We start from the raw sequence: 20,274 nt of genomic DNA, 5'->3' as shown, positions 1-20,274 counted from the left end.
AAGAATTTCAATTTGGCGTTATTAGTTGTAATTTTGCTATTGGCTGAGAACAAGATCATGTAACGTTTTGGGACCATCTTGCGTCACAAACAAGCACCGTTAGCCCCGCCCTTTTTATAAAAACTAGCATCTGTGGGCTCTACAACCTGTGGCGAGTAGGTTGGATTGAAATAAGAGTGAATAGAGAGGTATATTGAGTAATGAGTAGCTAGTTAGCATAGCATAGATTGATCATTGGAGATTATATAGTATAGACTGGGCGTGTCTTAACTGCTCCAGGAGCCCCGCCCATAATCAAGGCATTTTTTAAATTTCCCTCCTAGAGACAGGTCAGGTGAAAGCAGGGGTTTAGTTACCCTTCAAAGAGATTACAACGCAGTGTTTATGAGCTAAAAGAGAAAGAATCTTTGTTATTAAACCCAAAGTATTGTTTAATACATTCATCGATACGCAGCATTTTGTAGACGGCCACGGTGTGCTGTTTGTTGCCTTATGGTGAATGTTCGCTCCTTAGCTTCCGTGGATTTGACTTTATTAGCAAACCTTCCACTTTTATCACAATATTGTATTTTAACTTCATTTTCAAAATTAAAATTTTAATCTTGCCTTTTCGACTTTAATCTCAACATTTCAACTTTATTCTTGCTTTGCTCAAAATTATTTTCTAGATCAAAATTGGCCCTAATCCTCTTCCTTACATTATGCACCTTAAAGACCTCTATCGGGACTATGATGTGCATCTCTGTGAGCTTTTTTCTTTATTGAAACATTTCAGCCTTTTCTGTAATTAGTGGCAGCCACCCGACTCACACAAGTCACATACAAAATCCCAAATCGGCAAAACAAACCCAGAGAAGCTGTGCTGCGACATCTGAGCAAGGAGAGAAGTCAGATGAAGCACCTTAGTTCCGATCACAATGTCACGCGCTAGTTGTGCCTTCCTTCTATAAAACCACAGCGCTGTCGCAGCAGAGTACACAACATGGTTTTATAAACAAGAAATCGCAGAGGACCCATAACACAAACGTCATCTTCTGTGCAGACACATCCTCTGTGGTTTCCCTGTAATCACATTTCTCTGGGTTTCAAATTACGAGAGCACTAATACTCCAGTTCAGCTGCCTGGGGAGGGAACAACAGGATTTGATTGTTTTATTATGATGAGCAGTCGGAAGGTATATATGTGTTTGTCACTGTGGGATGACAGATTAATCCCTACTGCAGCAGTCAAATGAAACAATGGATGAAAAATGTATCTGTTAAAGTTGCCAAATTAGAATCTGACTGTCAAAGTAAGGAGAAAAACATGCAGAAATTACAGATTTTAGTAATGGATGTAATAATAATATATATCGTAACGTTATAATGTTTTCTATAACAGGGAATCTCAAATGGTCTCATCCTGGGACCCACATTTTGCCACGGTCATTAAATCGCGACCCACTTTTTATTTTATTTATTTTTTCAATTCAAGCAAACAAATTTAGTTTTTCAAAAATAGCTGTTGAAAACACACGTTTTCTTTTTTTAAACATAAATTTATGTATTTTTCTGTGCAACATACGTTTCACAGCATGCATGTCAAAAGAAAAGTTTTTTTCAAAATAAAAGACAATTTCAATATGAGAGGTAGGCATTTATTTATTCTTCACCTAGCTGTCCGCGACCCACCCAGTACAGGTCTGCGACCCAATTTCGGTCCCGACCCATCAGTTGAGAATAGCTGTTCTATAATAATGATAATTAGAGCAGAGGTCAAAGTCAGAACATTCATTATATAAGAAAAAATACTATAATATGCAACTATAGGAAGAGTAGAAAAATAAATACGCCTTAGCGTATATTAGGGGTGGGAACCTCTGTGTACCTCAGGATACAATACGATACGCGATACACAGCTCGCGATAACGATTATCTCACCATATGACGATACTGCGATTATTGATATATTGGTCAGAAATCAATCTACAATAATCTATGACATAATAAGAAAAAAAAAAAGATTACGTGAAAATCTTTAAGGCAATAAATTGAAAAAGTGTCCTATGAACAGTGACACTATTTTAGTGCAACATTTCTGTAAATAAGTGTCAACATGTAAATGAATAAGTATCTCCAATAGTGCTTTCTGTAAAAAAAATTGGGTCTTTCTTACCAGTGACACCATTATAGTGCAATATTCCAGTAAACAATATATTGGTTCCTTCAACAAACAGTGACAACGTTTCTGTGAAGACCTACCTGCACATTATAGTGAAAAAGCTGAGAAGGTTTTGAAAATAATAAAATAAATCTTAAATCCCAAAAAAAATATTGTGATATATTGCCATATCGAGATATCGTCACACTCCTATCGTGTATACCTGCAAACAATAAAGATGTGGTTGTTTTGGTACTGTATAACCTGTAACAATGTTATTTTAGTATTTACAAAACTTTGGTTTTTATCAATATTTGGAAAGACAAATATTATGTCATAATAAGGCACTGGTTCTGTCCCCCTTAATAATATTATATCATTTATGTTTACATTACAATTTATGACTCTACTATTACTGTTTTAAAATATGTGACATTTGATGTTATTTTTACGAGTTTTTATAAAGAATAGTCACATTTCTTTCTTTTTTTCAATAAAGACTTTTTTGAACAATTTTGTTGACATTATTAATACTTTCATTGTTACAGTTTATTCAGATGATTTTTCTGCCTGTATTCATCAAACTAATTCATAAATATGACTTTGTTCTGCCTGACTGAATGACAAACTATCCTTTTTCCCCACTCGAGCTTTAACAAACATGTTTATAATATGTTTCATTAGGTCAGAAAAGTATCCCGTTAGCAGTATATAGTATCAAAAACCTCTGTGAACAGCAGCACTTGACAAACCCTGGTTTGTTTCAGTTACTTCCCCTGCTATTAATTAAACCCTAGGTCAACACAAAGCCCTGCGCAGGGACAGGCAGACATGATTGTGCATGTGAATATCTACACATATAATTACACCTAAATGCAGGTTATTAGATATGATTATGAGCAAGTAATTTTCTCATTCACATGTTTTCTGCATGAGCGCATGGGTCACCTCATGTCGTGTACAGAAAAATTCTTCCTTTTTTTTAGTTACAAGTAAAAATCACCTTTTAATGTCATACTTGCAGAAAGCAAACAATGGATAAGATAGATTTTTTTTTACCATTTTTAGTAAGATTTGTGCTGCTGTGGTTTAATGGTGAATGTGTCAAGTGTTGCTCTTGGTAACGAGATCCTTTGTTGTGACGTCTCAGAAACATGAACGAGGTAAAGGGTCATTGGGAGGATTTATTGAAGTGCCAAGAAAAGGGGGAATCAGGAGGATAATTGGGATTCTCAATTATTCAGATGTATACACCAAGAGAGTGAGTGTGTATCACGTAAAAAAAAAACAAATTGGCAACACAAAATAAAGATTGCAACGTTATCCCCGTCTCATTGTGGAGACACCCAGGAAGCTCAAACACACAAACAGAAAAATCTTTTTAAACACTATGGAATTACATCCAAAGTGTCGCCATGGAGATTATCTGGATGCCCCCAAACCACATGCGCACCTTCCTGGGCAGGCCCTGTAAATTCCCAGTGAGGGAGAAGCCGGGGCTGAGTGATACACTTCCCAAAAGATAAAAGATAAATCAACAGATAACACAGCAGGAAGAGAAACCCACCCTTCCTTCCTGTTATCTCAATTTGCCTCAGCAACAAAATGGATCTTTCCCTGTGTGTGTGCGTGTGTCCTCAACGAGTGAGCGAATACACAAATGCGTTGCCAATGATTACGACGGTTTACAGAGGAAGAAAATAAATAGGCAGAATAATGATGGAAGCTTTCTGAAACAATGAGGCACAATGAAGCAATTGTGTTGAAATGGTTTTTAAAGTTCTGAACTTAAATGAATATACGCCAAAATCTGTTTGACCATCTTAAACAGCTTTACTTCTATTGAAAAAATAAACAATGCTATTTGGTGTAGCGTCATTCCATGTTATTTCAACACATTTTCAGGACATCCCATGTACTGCGGTCTCAAAAAATTCTGAAATTCTTCCTTAATAAATCAGTTAAAACACTGTACATTCTTTGTTTGTTCTAATGAATACTTTTTGAGATATGGACAATTTAGTGAGGGGTGTGTGTGATGATTTTTGTGCGTTTTCTTCCATTTTCAGCTTCCAATATATCAGGAACTACATGGTAAAGTAATACAGCTCCACCTACTCTCTTAGATTATACAAAAATATCTTCTATGCATCCTATGTATTGACAGTGAAATGCAATGTTTGCGATTATTTTAAGCAAACAACGCAAAAAAAAAAAAAAAAAGTTGATTTAAGCACAAATTTTCCATCACTGATCTCCTTTCATATCTTCCTCCTATAGGCATGGACACAGTGAAGGTGACATTTAGGAAACAATGTATCTATTGATACAGAAATTGATAAATTGATAAAAGAATCAATAGTCCCCGAGACTATAGGTACGTTTTCCGGACCTATAGGTGTTTTCACCGTCTATTTATACGTTTCCGTATCAATAGCCACTGCCTTTAGGAAAATAGGTAAACTTTTCTACTTCATAACACCGTCATATACAACAATGACATTTTTGTCACCTAGGGGCCCTAAACTAATGAGTCACAAAGCCAAACTCAACAGTTTTCCCCACAGGCTTCTTTCTGGGCTTCAGGAGCAAGAAGAGAGTAGAAAGGAGGACTCACGGCGGAGTGGAGACCGACTAACGATTGCGAGAGGCATTTGGGTGCAGCTGAATCAATGTGGAAAATTGATTTTCTTTCTCGAATCTAACTTCGTAATGCCAAGGAGGAAAATATTCATTGTCCAGCTATAAAAACTCCAGCAGGTCCTCTTAAATCAAATTCAGATGCTGATAGTCATTAGATAAAACATCAGGCACATGAAAGAGGCTTTTTAAATTTAGAGAACAAACTATTATAGACACAGGAAACTGAACCACCAGGAAGGTTCTTCACAGCCAAAAAAAACTATACAGACATACTTACTTTGAAATATAAATCCTACACTTATTACAGTTCAAACCCTTCCCCTGAGCCTATTTGGGTTTTTGACAGGATTTCTTAAAAATGACTTAATGTTTGAATTTGTTTGCCCCATTTTGGGATTAGGACTTGTTCAGGTCATTCTCTCTTAATGATAAACAGTTGAGAGGCTGTAAAGTAATGCTAGCAGTGTCTGTTGACCCCGAGAGACTAATCGAAGTTATGGTTGTTCATTTGGTAAAGCCACATACCTCATTGTGTTCAGCATGTACTCACTCAACCCCATATTGACATGGATATCTTTTGTTTATACATAATCCATCCAAAACTCTCATGTTGAATCAGTGCCTGAGAGTGTGTGACACGCCCCCTGTCCCTCCCCCGGTAGGGAATGGAGACATGACAGGTGGGGCGCGACAAACAGGAGGATGTTTTCTGTATTAACAATAAAGATCATTAGCAGTAAACAAAACTCTGACACACAAAGAAAGTAATAACAAATAGCCTTAAATAGTAGGAAAACTAAAAAAAAAAAAAAGCGTTAAATTATTAGACTGCATTAGATATGCAACCCGGAACAAAATCTAACACGAAACTAAAGTGCAAAATAATGACAACATGTGAAGTGGAGCGAAACAATGAATAAACTTTGAATAGCTGATTTAAACAATTTATTCTCTTATTTGTTTTCATAAGCTTTTTGGCACAAATTGTAAACAGTTTGTTATTTCCTGTATTTTTGACTGCTGCACTTTCACATTTGTGTTTTATGCAGTTAATTAGTTTCATTCAATTTTCGAGCTTTGGTTTATTTATGAAATATGTTCCTTGCATAATAAACTATAATACTTTTATTGCACTTTATCTTAAGTTTTTTGTCACAGATTGCTACAATGTTTCACTACTACCTGTATTTTTCACTACTATTGCACATTCAAATGTGTTTTTTATGCAGGTGATTAGTTTAATTTATATTTTTTTATTATTTATTTTGTATTATGCAATGTGATGTTACTTAATCCCTGTTAGATTCAGATTCACTTTATTGTCAATGCAATAAGTACAACAAAAAGTAAGGTGCAGGCCATTCAGTGCAAAAAGACAACAAAATATATAAGAAATATGAAATATATAAAAACTTTGTTATAATAAAAACACAACACGACGAGATGAAATAAAATTAAATTAGCGAAATTAGAGAAGCTGTAGTGTGTATATACATTGCAGGATGGATATACTGTAACACAGAGGTATTGTTAGTTCAATACATTTGAAAATGAGTTATTTGTCAGGATTTTTTGGGGGGAATGGGCGTAGGTGGGGCTTGAAAGTTTACCTTCGTTCAAAGTGGGGAATACCCAAAAACGGTTTGATAACCACTGCGTTAAATGAAAGAGCCTAACCAGCCATTATTACTGTAGGATATTAGGTGACTCTTGTATCAATCGAATCTTTCATTAATTTCTTCTTCCACAAATTTTTTGCTTTTGAAACTTTTAATTTTAAAACAGGGGTTCCTATTATGCAGATCAAGAACAACTGGTCCCAAAGGCTTTCTGTGACGGCTTCATCTGGTTGTTATTATGGTTAAGGCACAATTCCTCTCCCTGCTAATTTGCAAAGAAAGCCTAATAGTTTTCACTGCTTACACCGTGCATAGGATCTTATGGTCTTTATCACAATGCCTGCGATGCTGCAGCTTTAATGTTGCCTTTTCACCTTAATCATGAATAAATCAACATCAGACTTCTCAAGAGTGCACTGAAGGTTCAGATATATCCATTAGGGTGGGTTTGCCACTCAAGTTCCTCTCTGCAGACACATAGAATCCAGATATATCAGGGGATAACAGTTTACAGAGTATTTCTCATTGAGAGCCGATAACAAAGGTGAATTAATATAATTATTATCCTTCAAATGTTTCACCGTTTGTCTACACATTCACAGCAAACAAAAAAACGAAGCTGATGCCAATCACAAACTCTCAACATTGTTAAATTTCCCACGAATGTGATTTTTAAACGTCGGAACAGCTAAACAGCCAATTACGTTAGCAAAGCTACTTCCCCACATTAACACAGTCCTCCTGCCCACTATGCACAAAGTAGGACGCGCAACACACCCGTAAGTAGCAGCTAAATGACATTGGTTCCTAGTAGGACGCTTGAAGAGAAGATTGTTAATATATTTAGCATTCTGCTGTGCGCTATAATTACTCTCCACATGACGGGTTATTAGGGGTTTTTAATTGTGCATTAGGCAGCTTTAACAGATGTCATTTGATGGCATCAAGGAGGAGACATAACAAACCGTGAATAGGAATGCCTTTGTACTTATTGTCAGCAAATTAATGGAACAAAATAAACGGCTCGCATCACTGTGCTATCACAGTGTGATTTGAAGAGTTGATTGGAAAGCACAGACAGGCTGCAAAGACACATGATGATGTAATTAGGAGACTAATATTTCCAGCACCAAACAAACATTGCCAACTCTCTCTTGGTTTGATACTGTTGGTCTGTTGTTTTTTAATATCGTCTGGTATAATGAGAAAGAAAAAAACTCACAGACAGGGAAGCATTTAATGAAGTCATGAGCTGGTGTGAGCTGGTACCTTCGACATCGACACCAATAGACATACATGATCATTTTCATCTGGAGTTTTACTATTACCACAAGCTAAATGATTCCACACCCTGTCCAGTTCACCTTATGCACACAGAGATTCAATTACTTAAAAAAAAAAACACGATTCAAGAACCTTCATTAATGTTAACTATTTATCTTGGTGGATAGCTGCACCAACAGCTATTAAAATTACTAATGGTGGTTTATTTTCCCCTGTTGCTTATGAAAAGATTGGACAAGAGCACGGACGTCAAACTCATTTTAATTCAAGGCCCAAATACGACCCAGTTTGACCTCCAGTGGGCCAGACCAAAAACATTTTTTTTTATGATTTTGTGAAGGAAAAAGCACAAATTAAAACAAAATCCTGAATGTTGAGCAACTGGTCAAAATTCCTTTACTTATCAACTAATTGTCTGGAAACTTGTAATGTAATTTGTCAGAATGCTGTGGGATAATTTGAATTTTCCAGGTTTTTACAAATAATTGCTATTTATTTTACTGTAAATATTGTAGTACTGCAACCCTCATCATATTTTATCTACAAGTTATACGATAATTTACAAAAAGTCCTGTTCTTTCTGTATTTTTTCTTCATTTGGGCCGGATTAGATGCTCTGGCGGGCCAAACTTGTTATTTTAGTGAATAATATCACAAGACACAATCAATTTACTTTACAATCTGTCTAAGATTACGGAGTGTTGTTTGGGTTATAAAACCTTTAAATAAGATGATTTGCTTTAGCAGATACAAATACATTCAATGGGATATATGAAATATGATGCAATTAAATATGATGCCTCTTGCATGTGACTACACTGAAATCAATCCAAAACAATTTAATAGAAACTGTTTCAAACCATAAGACAAGTCGGTTTGGGGTAGAAAAAAACTCATTAAGGTCGGTGATTTCCTCACCGACCTATTGTATGACTGTTGAAATCATTATATAAGCCACTTGACACAACTGACTCCTTAGTAAACCTTAATAAAAGTTTATAGATGAGTTGTCTACGATCAGCAGGAGCTTTATTACATTTATGGAGGTAAATTTAAATACCTGTGATTGCACACAGGCATCCATCAAATCTCAAGAGCTAATTTTATGAGACGGTGATAACCATAGCAGCATGACACATAATCTGTGATTAATTGTTTTGGCTTGTTGTGATCAAGTCGTGTTTGCTGTTTGAAACTCTGCTCAACTCAGCAGGAATAATTTAGCTCCTGAGTTTCAGTAATGAAAGAGAATCTGTTTCCTGAGTATTCAGTTCTTCACATAAGATTCACAAAATTAGCTTGAATGGTCACTAAAAGGTTAAGATATTTTATTTAGTGTAGAGTTCAAGGTATACAGCTATATCGAACTGATCTGATAATAATCGTCTTTTTTTTAACATCTTAATCTATTAGCTTTTACAGCAGTTGAACTGTCAAAGTCCAAACGTGTTCCACAAGTGCTAAATAATAAACATGATTATACAGTATCTGTGCTGTATCCGTGTGTTCATTTAACGTGCTGCTCCTACAGTGTGCTGATGGCTAATCCGCACTGGATAATCCCGGCTTCTTTTGCAGGATTAGAGGTGAATGGCTGTTCACTCACTCTGGGCCAGCAGGTGGTGTGTCGCTGTATAACGTTATCGGATGGTTGAGGGTGGGGGTGTATGGGTGGGATGGAGTGGGGGTGCAGAGTGTTAGGGTTAGAAAGATGCTGAACAAGCATAAAGGACTCAGCAGTGGGGTTTCCATCCCTCATCAAACTCCACTCACACTAAATAAACAGCAGCGTTGTTAACCTGTGCCCTTGTTACCTACAAAGCCTTCAGGATCGACTCATCAACTATAAAAGATTCCCTTGCGTGACTTTATGAGCCAATGATATTCAGCAGTCATAACAATCCCAAGTGGCTTCAATGGCAGGAGAGCAAGGGGCAGTGGTGATAAGGCACAATTTGTGCTGGTGCAGCCGACTATAGCTCTGGGCCATGATAGTCTGGACAACTCATGCAGTTGGCCTTGGTTACCATGGAAATGGGATTGAATTTAAGAGGCTGGTTACTCTCGAGAGATGTGACTGATGTTTAAGGAGTACAGAGATCATAGCAAGCAAATAATAAACCTGATCCTAAACCGGCAGAGAACAGCTTCAAGTGTATCCTTGTGTCAGTTACAGACACAATGTAGGAGATTAAAAAGAGATGTAAACAAAAACATAAAGGCTGTGTTTGAAACTAACCGAATCAGAATCAGGAAAGTTTTATTTGCCAAGTACAGTTTAAAAACAGTACAAGGAATTTAACTTGGTGGTTGGTGCGTACTACTCATACTAAGTCTGACGTCAAAATGAGTATGTAGTGCATTCACATTAGATAGTATAGAAGTTTGAGTAAGTGAGAATTACCTAGATGCATACTATATTGGGACATTTTCGAAGTATGCACGGTGGGTACACTAGTCATACTCAACCGCCCCAGGATGCATTGCGAGCGGAACGTAAAATTGTCCTTGGACCGGCTTCAAGCTAAAAGTCAAACATCCTTTTTTCAAAACAAAAGCATCTCTTCTTGTCTCCCATTAGTTTTCAACCCTTTTGTAAATATGGCTCTTGTTTTGAAGGGAAGTTTTATCAGTAGCACAATGGCGGGTCTCCGAGAATCTCCAAAATGTCGCCATGAAATGTGTTTTCGCGATCAAGGATAAAATGACCACATGTTGATATTCTACTTGGTCACTTTCTCACTTAAAATGCTTTCAGAACTTTCAAAGGTGGCAAATCAATGGAGATATTTAGCCTCTGTGTGCTTCAGGTTTTTGTGATTGGAGGTTCGAAATGCATCTTGGGAAACTTGGACGTATACTTCAGTGGGAATGGTCATCACCCTAGTCATACTGTACTTTTAGTGTGTAGTAGACAGTATATACTCATTGAGTTTGTAGTACATAGTACAGAGTATGTCATGTCAAACACAGCCAATGAGTGTGTGCTTGCAATCAGGATGGAAAACAATGCAGTGATTGGCAATTGTCAAATCAGAGAGTTTAGTCGTGAAAATTGGCCATCAACTTTTTTTCCATAACAGAGCAGTTCTTCTAGTGACATTGTTGCTCCTGATTATTGACAGATAACACTAGCGCTGTCGTAGTATGAGCTCAAAATGGAAACATGACTTTGGGTGTGGACCAAAAAAAAAAAAAAAAAAAAAAAAAAACAACAATGAGAAACAGGAGAACAGAAAAAGAATTTGCTGCCTGAGGCCGTTCACAGAAACCTGACAGGAAAGTTGGATTGAGAATCCATTAGCTTCAGTCCTGCAATATTTATAGTAATGTACAGAAAAGCAGAGAGGCAGCTTTTCAAATCCACTGTTGTTGGCTAAATTCAACTCACAGTCCAATTTACTATTTGCCAGATATCCAACAAGAGTGTGCCATCAAATCTCTGCTCCACAAGATGAAATGCAAAGTCCTCCTTGAGTAATCAGTCGCTCTGAATGACACTTAGAATTTATTGTCCATGAATAAAGTGTTCAGTTTTGACTCCACAGTACCACATTTATATCATGGTCAGTTATTTAGAGAAGTTTTGTCCATAGAAGTGAATGGGTATGTAACACTGCCCCCTGCAAATGTGAGCTGCGTTAGACACCCGTGACTCAGTATAGAGAAAGTAGTTACCGAACAAAAATGTATGAATGAACCAACAACAAATGAATTTACTGTAACCTTAAAAGGACACAAGAATCCCTGAAATAGCACAACAAACACAGAAGATTTAGAAATAAAGTGCACTGAGAAATCATGTAAGCACGACTCAAACCATTAAATCACTTTACATTAACCTTTAACTGATGTTTTTAGAGATACTGAGGATTTAGAATATGTAAATGAATAACAAGCATCCATTCATATCTTCCATCCACTGAACAATAGCAAAACAAAGACCTCGGCCTGACATTAGAAGAATCCTCAAAATATTAACTGTCACGAAAAATTATTTACATTGACTCGTTGTGACAAAGCCAAGCACTTCAGTGAACTTATAGTTGGAAATGGTTCATCCATTACATTTATAATATCAGTAGAATATTAGAGTCCAAAAATAGACACTTTTTTAAAAAATGCCATTTTTTTTTGCCAAAAATGATCAAATCGGAAAAATGTTAGCACTAATCTAAAGCCATGAGTCACCTTACAGTAAGGTATCAATGGTCCACCTCCTTTCCTTCTTTAAAATCAGTCCACGACAAAGTTTTTTTCAAAATCCTCAAAAACGCAGTTTTTTCATCAAAAATGGTCCGACAGGAAAATGTTCTTCATTACCTAGAATTCCCATATTAGTCCCAATGTTTTGATGCATGAATTGTTGCTGGGTTATGAATTCAGATTTACACCAACATAAAATATCGGAGTCCAAAAATAGAGACTTTTAAAAAAGAAAAAATGCAGTTTCTTTTGCCAAAAATCAACCAATTTTTCATTGCCTGGAATCCCCCCATTAGTACCAATGTTTTGTTGTGAGAATGGTTGGTAAGTATTGCATTAAAAGACCTACACCAGTCTACACACACATACAGACAGACAGACGGACAGACAGATGGACGACGAACTGATGACAATACCCTTCGGGCGAAGTTGACCGAGGGTAAAAAAGCAATATTCTCTAATGTTTAAATAGTCTGAATCTCACCGATTGTTGTTTTTGAAATTTAACAGAGATGTGACATTACACATTGTTGCAACTAGGGTTGCAGCTATTGATGATTTAAGTAATCAAGTATTCTATCAATTATTCCATAGATTAATCAAGTAATCGGATACAATTTAGATTGGTTTAAATAAAGCTCATTTTAAATATTCAACAGAAAAAATGACTGATCATTTGTCAATACAAGCCTATTATTTTCCTTTTTGAAGAAAAACTGACATGTATTCATTATATATGCATTATGCATAGTAGAAAAAGGAAAAACGTGCATATATTAGTAACAAAAACATCCCACTACATGTGGTGTCAACTTAAGAAGACAAAAAAAGAAAGAAAGAAAGAAATTTCCTAGATATACATTTATTTATTTATTTTATTTTGTAAATAAACGCGGCTTCAAGGCAGAGAAAATGCGTAATTGAGGTATTCTAAGGCTGTGACCAATTGTTGCAGAAGTCCTAATTGCAACATGTACTTCTCATTTCTTGAGGTGAAACCTGTGAGTCTCATTTGCTAAGCTTTTTATTTTCTTTTTTTGTTTTTAATTTGTAATTAAATCAGACTAACCTCCTCCGCCAACACAGCTGGATCAAATTCATCTGAACATGTTTGTTCCCTCCTTAATTAAGCTCCACATTAAAGAAGGAGGAATAATCAAAAATAAAAGAGAACGCCAAAACTGAGGCAAGAACTAACCAAAGACCCGTAGAGACGTGCTGGTTTGATTAACAGAAAACTCAAAATCATTATTTGAATAAGCCTTTGTTGAGACCAGTTCTGTAAAACGTAAATGCCAACCTGACGATGGCGTAGGTGGAAATGTCAGAGGGTTAATGAAGTCAGACGGATCCCTCATCTCAAAAGAACAAAGCAGGAGAACCCTAAAGATTCAATTTATGAAGCGCACGCAAGCACCAAAGGTGTTTATACCACTGGTAACATTCAACTATGACTCAATTATAAGAAAAAGTAGGAAATATCTCAAGTCTAAAGCACACAAACAGATATAGATGTGAATAAAACACAGAGGCAACATGGATTTAAGTCAAATATGAAGATAAAGATCAAAATTATTTTTCAAAAAATGAAGTTATTGCTATCCTCATCTTATTCACTAATTTCAGCACATTTGTTGGTTGCATTGTTGCATTTAGTCTTTAAAATACAGAAGCATGTTTTCATATGTGAAATAATGGCTTGATGTGTTTTTTGTTTGAGTTTGAGCCCAATTTAAGGAAAATAAATCTTTACTTATACAGTACTTCAGATTTAAAAACTCTTTTTATATACTTATGTTGGATTAGTTTATATCATGTAAACATATTTGACTGGTTTAAATAATTACACAACTGCTGTATGAGTGTGAAGATCATTGCTAAGGAAATAGATAACATGCTTATTCACATTCAGCCTATTGTTGGCTTTGTTTTTGCATGATATACTTTAAAGTCTCTTCCTATAGCCAACATGCAAACAAATAACCAGTAGAAACAAGGAGAGTGGAGGCTAATTTCTTCTCAGCTGTGTTTGGTGATAATTTCTCTTATGGTGGCAAACCAGAAGAAAAAAAACCAGGGCTTAAGATGGGTTGGGACTTTTCTGTGAGGCTTCTCCAGAATTGAGTAACAAAGTAATAATTGTGGGTGTGCAGTGAGTGGTGATTAGAGAGCTTTGAGAAGGGGAAAATATAGCACAAGGCTGGGAAAAAAAAACATGGCAGGGGAACAGGACACACTCCTGATCTTATAAGTATATACAGTATACTGTATATACGTATATATAAGGTCCAAAATGAGATTCACATCTGATGTGTTTTAAAGTCTGCTCAGTCTAAACAGACATGCAACACTGAATCTGAATTTTGTATCCCTGAAGTGTAAAATCATAGTTAAGTATGATTAATGGCAGCTATATTTATTCATGTAGCTATTTAAAATTCATCAACGACAACTTCAGATTTGGTGGGAAAATTAAAAATAAATAAATGAAATAAATTGTAACTTATAGTTCACTGTGAAGGTGCATCGATAGAATTATTTTTGTATGTTGTCCGTGGCCATGTATACAGAATCATACTTTACTGAAGTAGTTAGGATTTTACTTCAATATTTTTTTTGATTAGATAAAGTCATAGCGTAGGCCAAAGATAATTTGCTCAAAAAGAAAATATGAAAGTTTGAAATTGCTGCTCGAAAGTTTGTTCTCATCTCCACCGTAAACACTTGATTTATAATTGACGTTTCTTGTGTTTCTTTGCTTGACACCCTTGACACCATTCTTGTAATATCACCTTTCTGCGAAAACCACAAAATAAACATTTGCCATTTTTTGCCACAACTATCTCTCTATAAAAGCAAGGAATATCTGTCTGTCTATCTGTGTGTGTGTGTGTGTGTGTGTGTGTGTGTGTGTGTGTGTGTGTGTGTTTTCCTCAAATATCTCTGCGGATCAGGATCAACATGGCTGCAGGGTGTGCAACGTAGGATGTGTTTGGACTGCAACGCATCATTGGTGTTAATAAATTATTTCATAAATCCATTACAACCACCGGAGCCACCACAGTCACATGCGCACCAGAGCCAATCACTGCACACCGTAGCCACGTGCGCACCAGAGCCAATCACTTTAGAGCACACACCCACGCCCCACCCATTTTGGAACATTGGAATATTAGAACGGTAGAACATTGGGACATTGGTCCTACCTCTACTGTATTGATGTCATCAGCCCAGTTTCCCATAGCAATACGTACTTCCTACTGGCCAAAAATGTGTTGGGAAGTCATTTTGGCAGAGTTTTTGGGGAAACACAAGAAATCACAGTGAGAATGAATTTAAAACACATCAATGTATCTATCTACAGGACTCCATATCCTACAATGTAATGCACTACACTTTTCCCAAGATTTCAACAGAGTTGGAGAAAACTTTTCAACAGCAATTTGAACCTTTTAGATCTTTTTTAGATCTATTTTTTTAATTTATTGATCTATGAAGCCTACGCTAAGTCTTTATTTGATTAAAAATGTAATCTCCAGCATGATCACAGGCCCTGTGCGTGATATTTTCTGTTCATATAAAGTCACGCTGAACTGCAGCGCTTTTTAAAGAATGTTTGTACTTGCATGCGTTGACATTTTTTTTAAATAACTGTCATTGATGCAGTATGCAGGGTTCAGCTCGAGATTGTTTCATGAAAAGAACAAATCAGGAGTGAAATACAGTGGTTTCATGATGGCAGATAAATAACAAACATTCCTGTCAGATAGTAAATCAGCTTCAGAATCTCATTCCTTGCGGATGGCACAGCATGTCCAACAACATCGGCTCTGAGTGGCCTGGTGAAAAATGGAAGGTGGATTTGAACCCATTCACCCATTCTTTGTGACAAGCTGCTTTTCACTTTAGGACTGTGGGTTTTAGAATAACTACTACTCTTCAGTTGAAGGAAGCCAACACATCACAACGCATGCTTCTCTTCTTCCGGGAAACTGCATTCTCAAAGACATGAAAGCTGAGCTACAGTCCAAGATGTCGTTCTGCTATAGGCAAAGACACTTTGATAAGCTGAAAACGAAGGTCAAGGTATGCCAGCTGCTTTTAATATAAAGGTCCATATAAACTATTCAATCATTTTCCCACAACAGCACTGGGCCTACAGAAATGCTTTGTCGGTAAAGATTGTGTAGTTCAGTCAATACAGAAGAAGCACTAAAATCCAAACAAACTTTAAAAAAAACCCTTATTGTGGATTAATAAAACACAACTCAACAAGTGCTTCAATAATTTACTGGGTACCTTTACAACCGTGTTACTCAACGTCCACATCTTCAACTCACGTTCCCGTCAACAAGTGGGAACCACGTCATCAAATGTCTATTGTTAAAAGACTCATGTCAGTCTCAAGAGCTCAGTACAGTAATGTTTATGTCCTTTGTGACTTTTTAACCTGCTCCTCACAAAGCAAACACGCAATGTAATTCCAGCAAGTTCCTTTTGTCTTTTTTTTTTTTTAAATAATATGTTAAGGTTTCAATTATTCAGACAACTTTTTTCAGGAAATGTACATTAATCTCGTGAAATGTTTTGACTGTCAACTGCAAGTCTTCCTCAGAGGCATCTGCCGATTGCTTTGATGTATCCTTGACTTCCGTGTGTAGTAATTCCAGTCGGAACGTGTCAAGAGTTCAAAGTACATTTCGTGAAAAAAGTTGTCTGAATTTATGAAACGTTAATGCTGCTCTCACACCGAATGCTTCTTCTGCGGCACCGGACGCATCTGCCGTACGAAACGTATCGTAGGATCCGCAGGATCAAAAAATGTCCCCATTCGCATCATACGCACGCCTGAAGTGAAGCACCGCCTTTTTTCTCCTCTCATAAATATAAACCACCAGCGAAAAAGCCGGTGTGATTAGCCGCTATCGCTATCCTAGCTCAGTGCCGACTTTCAAAGATGAAAACTACGGAGAGAACTTTTACCTGCTACGACCACCTCCTCGCTGATTCTCCTCCACGCCAAATCCTTCCTAGTCCGGTCCTGGTTATACAGGCTGTGTCATACAGTTCCGGGTGGTCACACACAGCTTCTACACTATGGTTGAATAGGTGATCAGACCGGTGTCCGTGTTGACGGCCTGACGTCATCGTCAACAAAAACTGTGATTGGCTTTCGTCATGTGAAACAGCCGCAGGAATTCAATATTTTCAACTCTTGCGAATGTGCGGATATGTGTAAAATTGGGAGCGCGCTCGCACGGCCAACGCACTTGACGTGCGGATCGGACCACACCGCCGCACAGGAAAGATTTAGCATCTGGGACGCATCTATCCATAGACTTTGTATGTAATCTGGACGTACAGACATTTCGTGACGCATCCGGTGTGAACGCAACATAACATATTAAAGAAGCAATGTTATGAATCTAAATGTCCAGTTCTCCGCACAGAAAGACACTAAAATGCTTCATAGTAATTACAAAGCCATCAACAACCAGTTCTCTAACAGACAAGAAGTTTAGGTGTGTGTGAATCAAGCGGTGATGATGACATCGGCTGAAAATTAAATCAGGATGCAGCTCATTCCTCCTGATTCCTTCAACTTTTTTCAACTTTGTCAAAGAACACTTAGCGGTTTGTGCTTTCACTCTACAGCTTCACACACACGCGCACACACGCACACAAACGCACACACAAAGAAGAGACCTACTTACAGTCAGAGCAGCTGAAAAAAAATCATGTTTTCATTTCCTTGTCTCAACTACAAAAACACACTTCTGCAAAGACAATTTCAGTTCATGTAAAATGTATTCTTCCACAGTCACAAAAGAAAGAACACTATAGTAAATGGACTCGATTTACATTTACCACCAATGTCGTCCCAAAGCGTTTCACAATATCAGCTCATTCACCCTTGAACTCTCAACCTCTGGATCAGAGGACCACCCCCTCTACCACCTGAACCACAGTGGCACTAGTAACAATTATCAATAAATAATAGTTTATCAAACTTTTGAAACACAGCAGTGCACCAAACTATAAAAAATGTTCCTCAATCATAAAAACCTTATGCCAATATGCAAACTACAGTCAAAAGATTTTGAAAAAGGTTAAAACTAAAAACAAATAGCTGTAACAATACAGAAAGCATAAGCATACTTATAATTATCATTCCAGCTCACTATGGATCTGTTGATGCTTCAAAGAAAAGCAGTAAAAGGTCTCCCCCAAAATCAAACCAATTAGAGATTTAAGAGCCAATCCAACGTCACCTTGGGTCAAATTCAATCTTGGCTGTGGTGTGCAAAACGGTGTTGTTTTTGCGCTCTACCCTGTGTGATAACTACATAAAACAAAAGTGATGTAAAGTCGTTTTCATTTCCAGGCTTGTCAAAAGACAGAATTTATTACTTATTATTATTTTTGGAAGCTCACTTTTGAGTCATAGACACACAAACACAAACATAATTTTATTTTATTTTTTTTGCCTTACTTATATTTGTTCAACCATACACTTAAATTTATGATGCGATCACCTCCAATCCATCACAGGCCTCCAGAGGCTGTGAGCACTGAGCTGGAGCAGAATAGTGCTCAAAGTCACAATGCTTGATTGAGCGTATTGGAACCAGAGGGAAGGAAAGTGCAGATTTTCAGCTTCCAGCTGTCACTAGAGCAGTCTGGGCAGCACAACATGTAGCGCATCCCCTTTTCATTTCATCTCTCCGCAGCTATCATGGTCACACATGGTCAAAACAGTGGTGACGGCAAACATCTTTGTGCGCTGGGGCCATCAATGGCTTTCATTGTGGCGAGTGCTGCAGACTGAAGCAACAGGAGGGGGTCCGCTTGTTTATTACAAAGTGTAAAAAATAGATGAGGTGTAAACACAACACTGCGGCTGACATTGTAATCGTCAGTCATGCAGTGTGGTGAAATATTCAGGATAACTGTCGCACTTTTTCACTGCTCCCACGTGCAGAATCATCAACAAACACGTCTTTACTAGTACGAGCACATCATCTCTACTGTATCCACCTGTACCTTTTCTAGCAAGCTGGGAATCCTAACCTTGCAGACCTGTTATCTAAATGCTTCCTTTCAATCTCACGTTGCAGTACGTAAGTCCTGCACACTTTCGAGCTTTCCACCTGGAGTTCCTGAACAAAATTTTCATAGCCCTCGCGCTGGAGCTTATGAATACTCTGCTGAGAGCGTGCACGCCCTGCAGTGTTGCTTCTGCTCTGTGAGGATTAGAGTAAAAAGGCATCACTCCTGAGGCAGTTTTTTTTTCCTATCTGTGAAGACAGCTTGCACCAGCAATAAACGTACAGTAGTGCAGCCATGGGCTGTATTTGTTACTGTGAGCTGAGTTCAATTTAATTTTGGTTTGAATTGACATTTAATGGGACATCTTATCTGAAAGATAGCATAGGCCTGATATCGGCCCACCATCACAGGCACATGGCACTGCTGTGGCACAGATAGACTGTTTGGACTGCAGGAAAAAAACATCTGGTATCAAAAGAAATTTTAATCAAGACTAGAGGTTCTTCTGTATCATTTGTCTTTGATAAAACTGAGTCCCAGTAGAAATGCATTATTTTCCAAGTGACTTCTATGACAGTTTGAATGAACAGGCCCAGCTCATAGTTTTCTGCCCTTAGCACTTTGATATTCAGCTAGAATGATGACGGGAGGGTGAAATTAGCGTAATTTTTTAATACAGTGACTTCAAAGTGGATACATTCTTATCATCTATGTCGCCCATCGAGGTTGTTGCTGTTTTCTGATACATACACCAGTGGTTCTGTAACTTTTTTGGGTATTCCCCATTCTGAACGAAGATGAACTTTCAAAACCCACCTGCACCCATTGCACCTCAAATAATCCTGACAAATAACACATTTTCACATAGGAACAAGTAACATCAGGGTTCTAGCTAAGGGTGGGAATTTTACGATTTATCGCAATTTTTTGGGTGCTGATCTGTATTTGTATTTTTCACATTTTTGTGGGCGACCACTGGGTGGCCCAACAAGTGACTGCAAACACAAGGACGACTTGCAGCACAAAGAAGAGATGCAGCAGCTGGGATTCCCCTTTAGCAAACAAACCAACAACCGTGATTAAACCTGCACCTGTACGTTTTAAATTCCTGTATATAATGAACTACGAGGGAACAAGTAACACCATGTATCATAATGCAACTAACATATTTCATAAATAAATAAAAACTCAAAAAACTAAGTTAAACTAATAACCTGCATGAAAAACAAATGTAAAAGCGCAGTAGTCAAAAATACAGGAAATAACACAACATTGTTTGAAAGCTCACACGCCGACCTCAATAATTATTTTTGTGCTTTTGTTCAACATTGC

The 20,274-nt window shown here is 37.3% G+C and overlaps 1 protein-coding gene across 1 annotated transcript in view; it reads right to left on the bottom strand.

Moving 5' to 3' along the window:
• ppp1r16b (protein phosphatase 1, regulatory subunit 16B) overlaps positions 1 to 20,274 on the bottom strand; it is a 78,363-nt gene that overhangs the window by 26,128 nt on the left and 31,961 nt on the right. The gene's annotated exons all lie outside the window — the stretch shown is intronic.

This window comes from Gouania willdenowi, chromosome 5 (assembly GCF_900634775.1).
Source record: "Gouania willdenowi chromosome 5, fGouWil2.1, whole genome shotgun sequence".
Classification (NCBI taxonomy): Eukaryota; Metazoa; Chordata; class Actinopteri; order Blenniiformes; family Gobiesocidae; genus Gouania; species Gouania willdenowi.
Note: the sequence above shows the minus strand (reverse complement) of the source record. Positions and strands in the feature narration are given on the sequence as shown.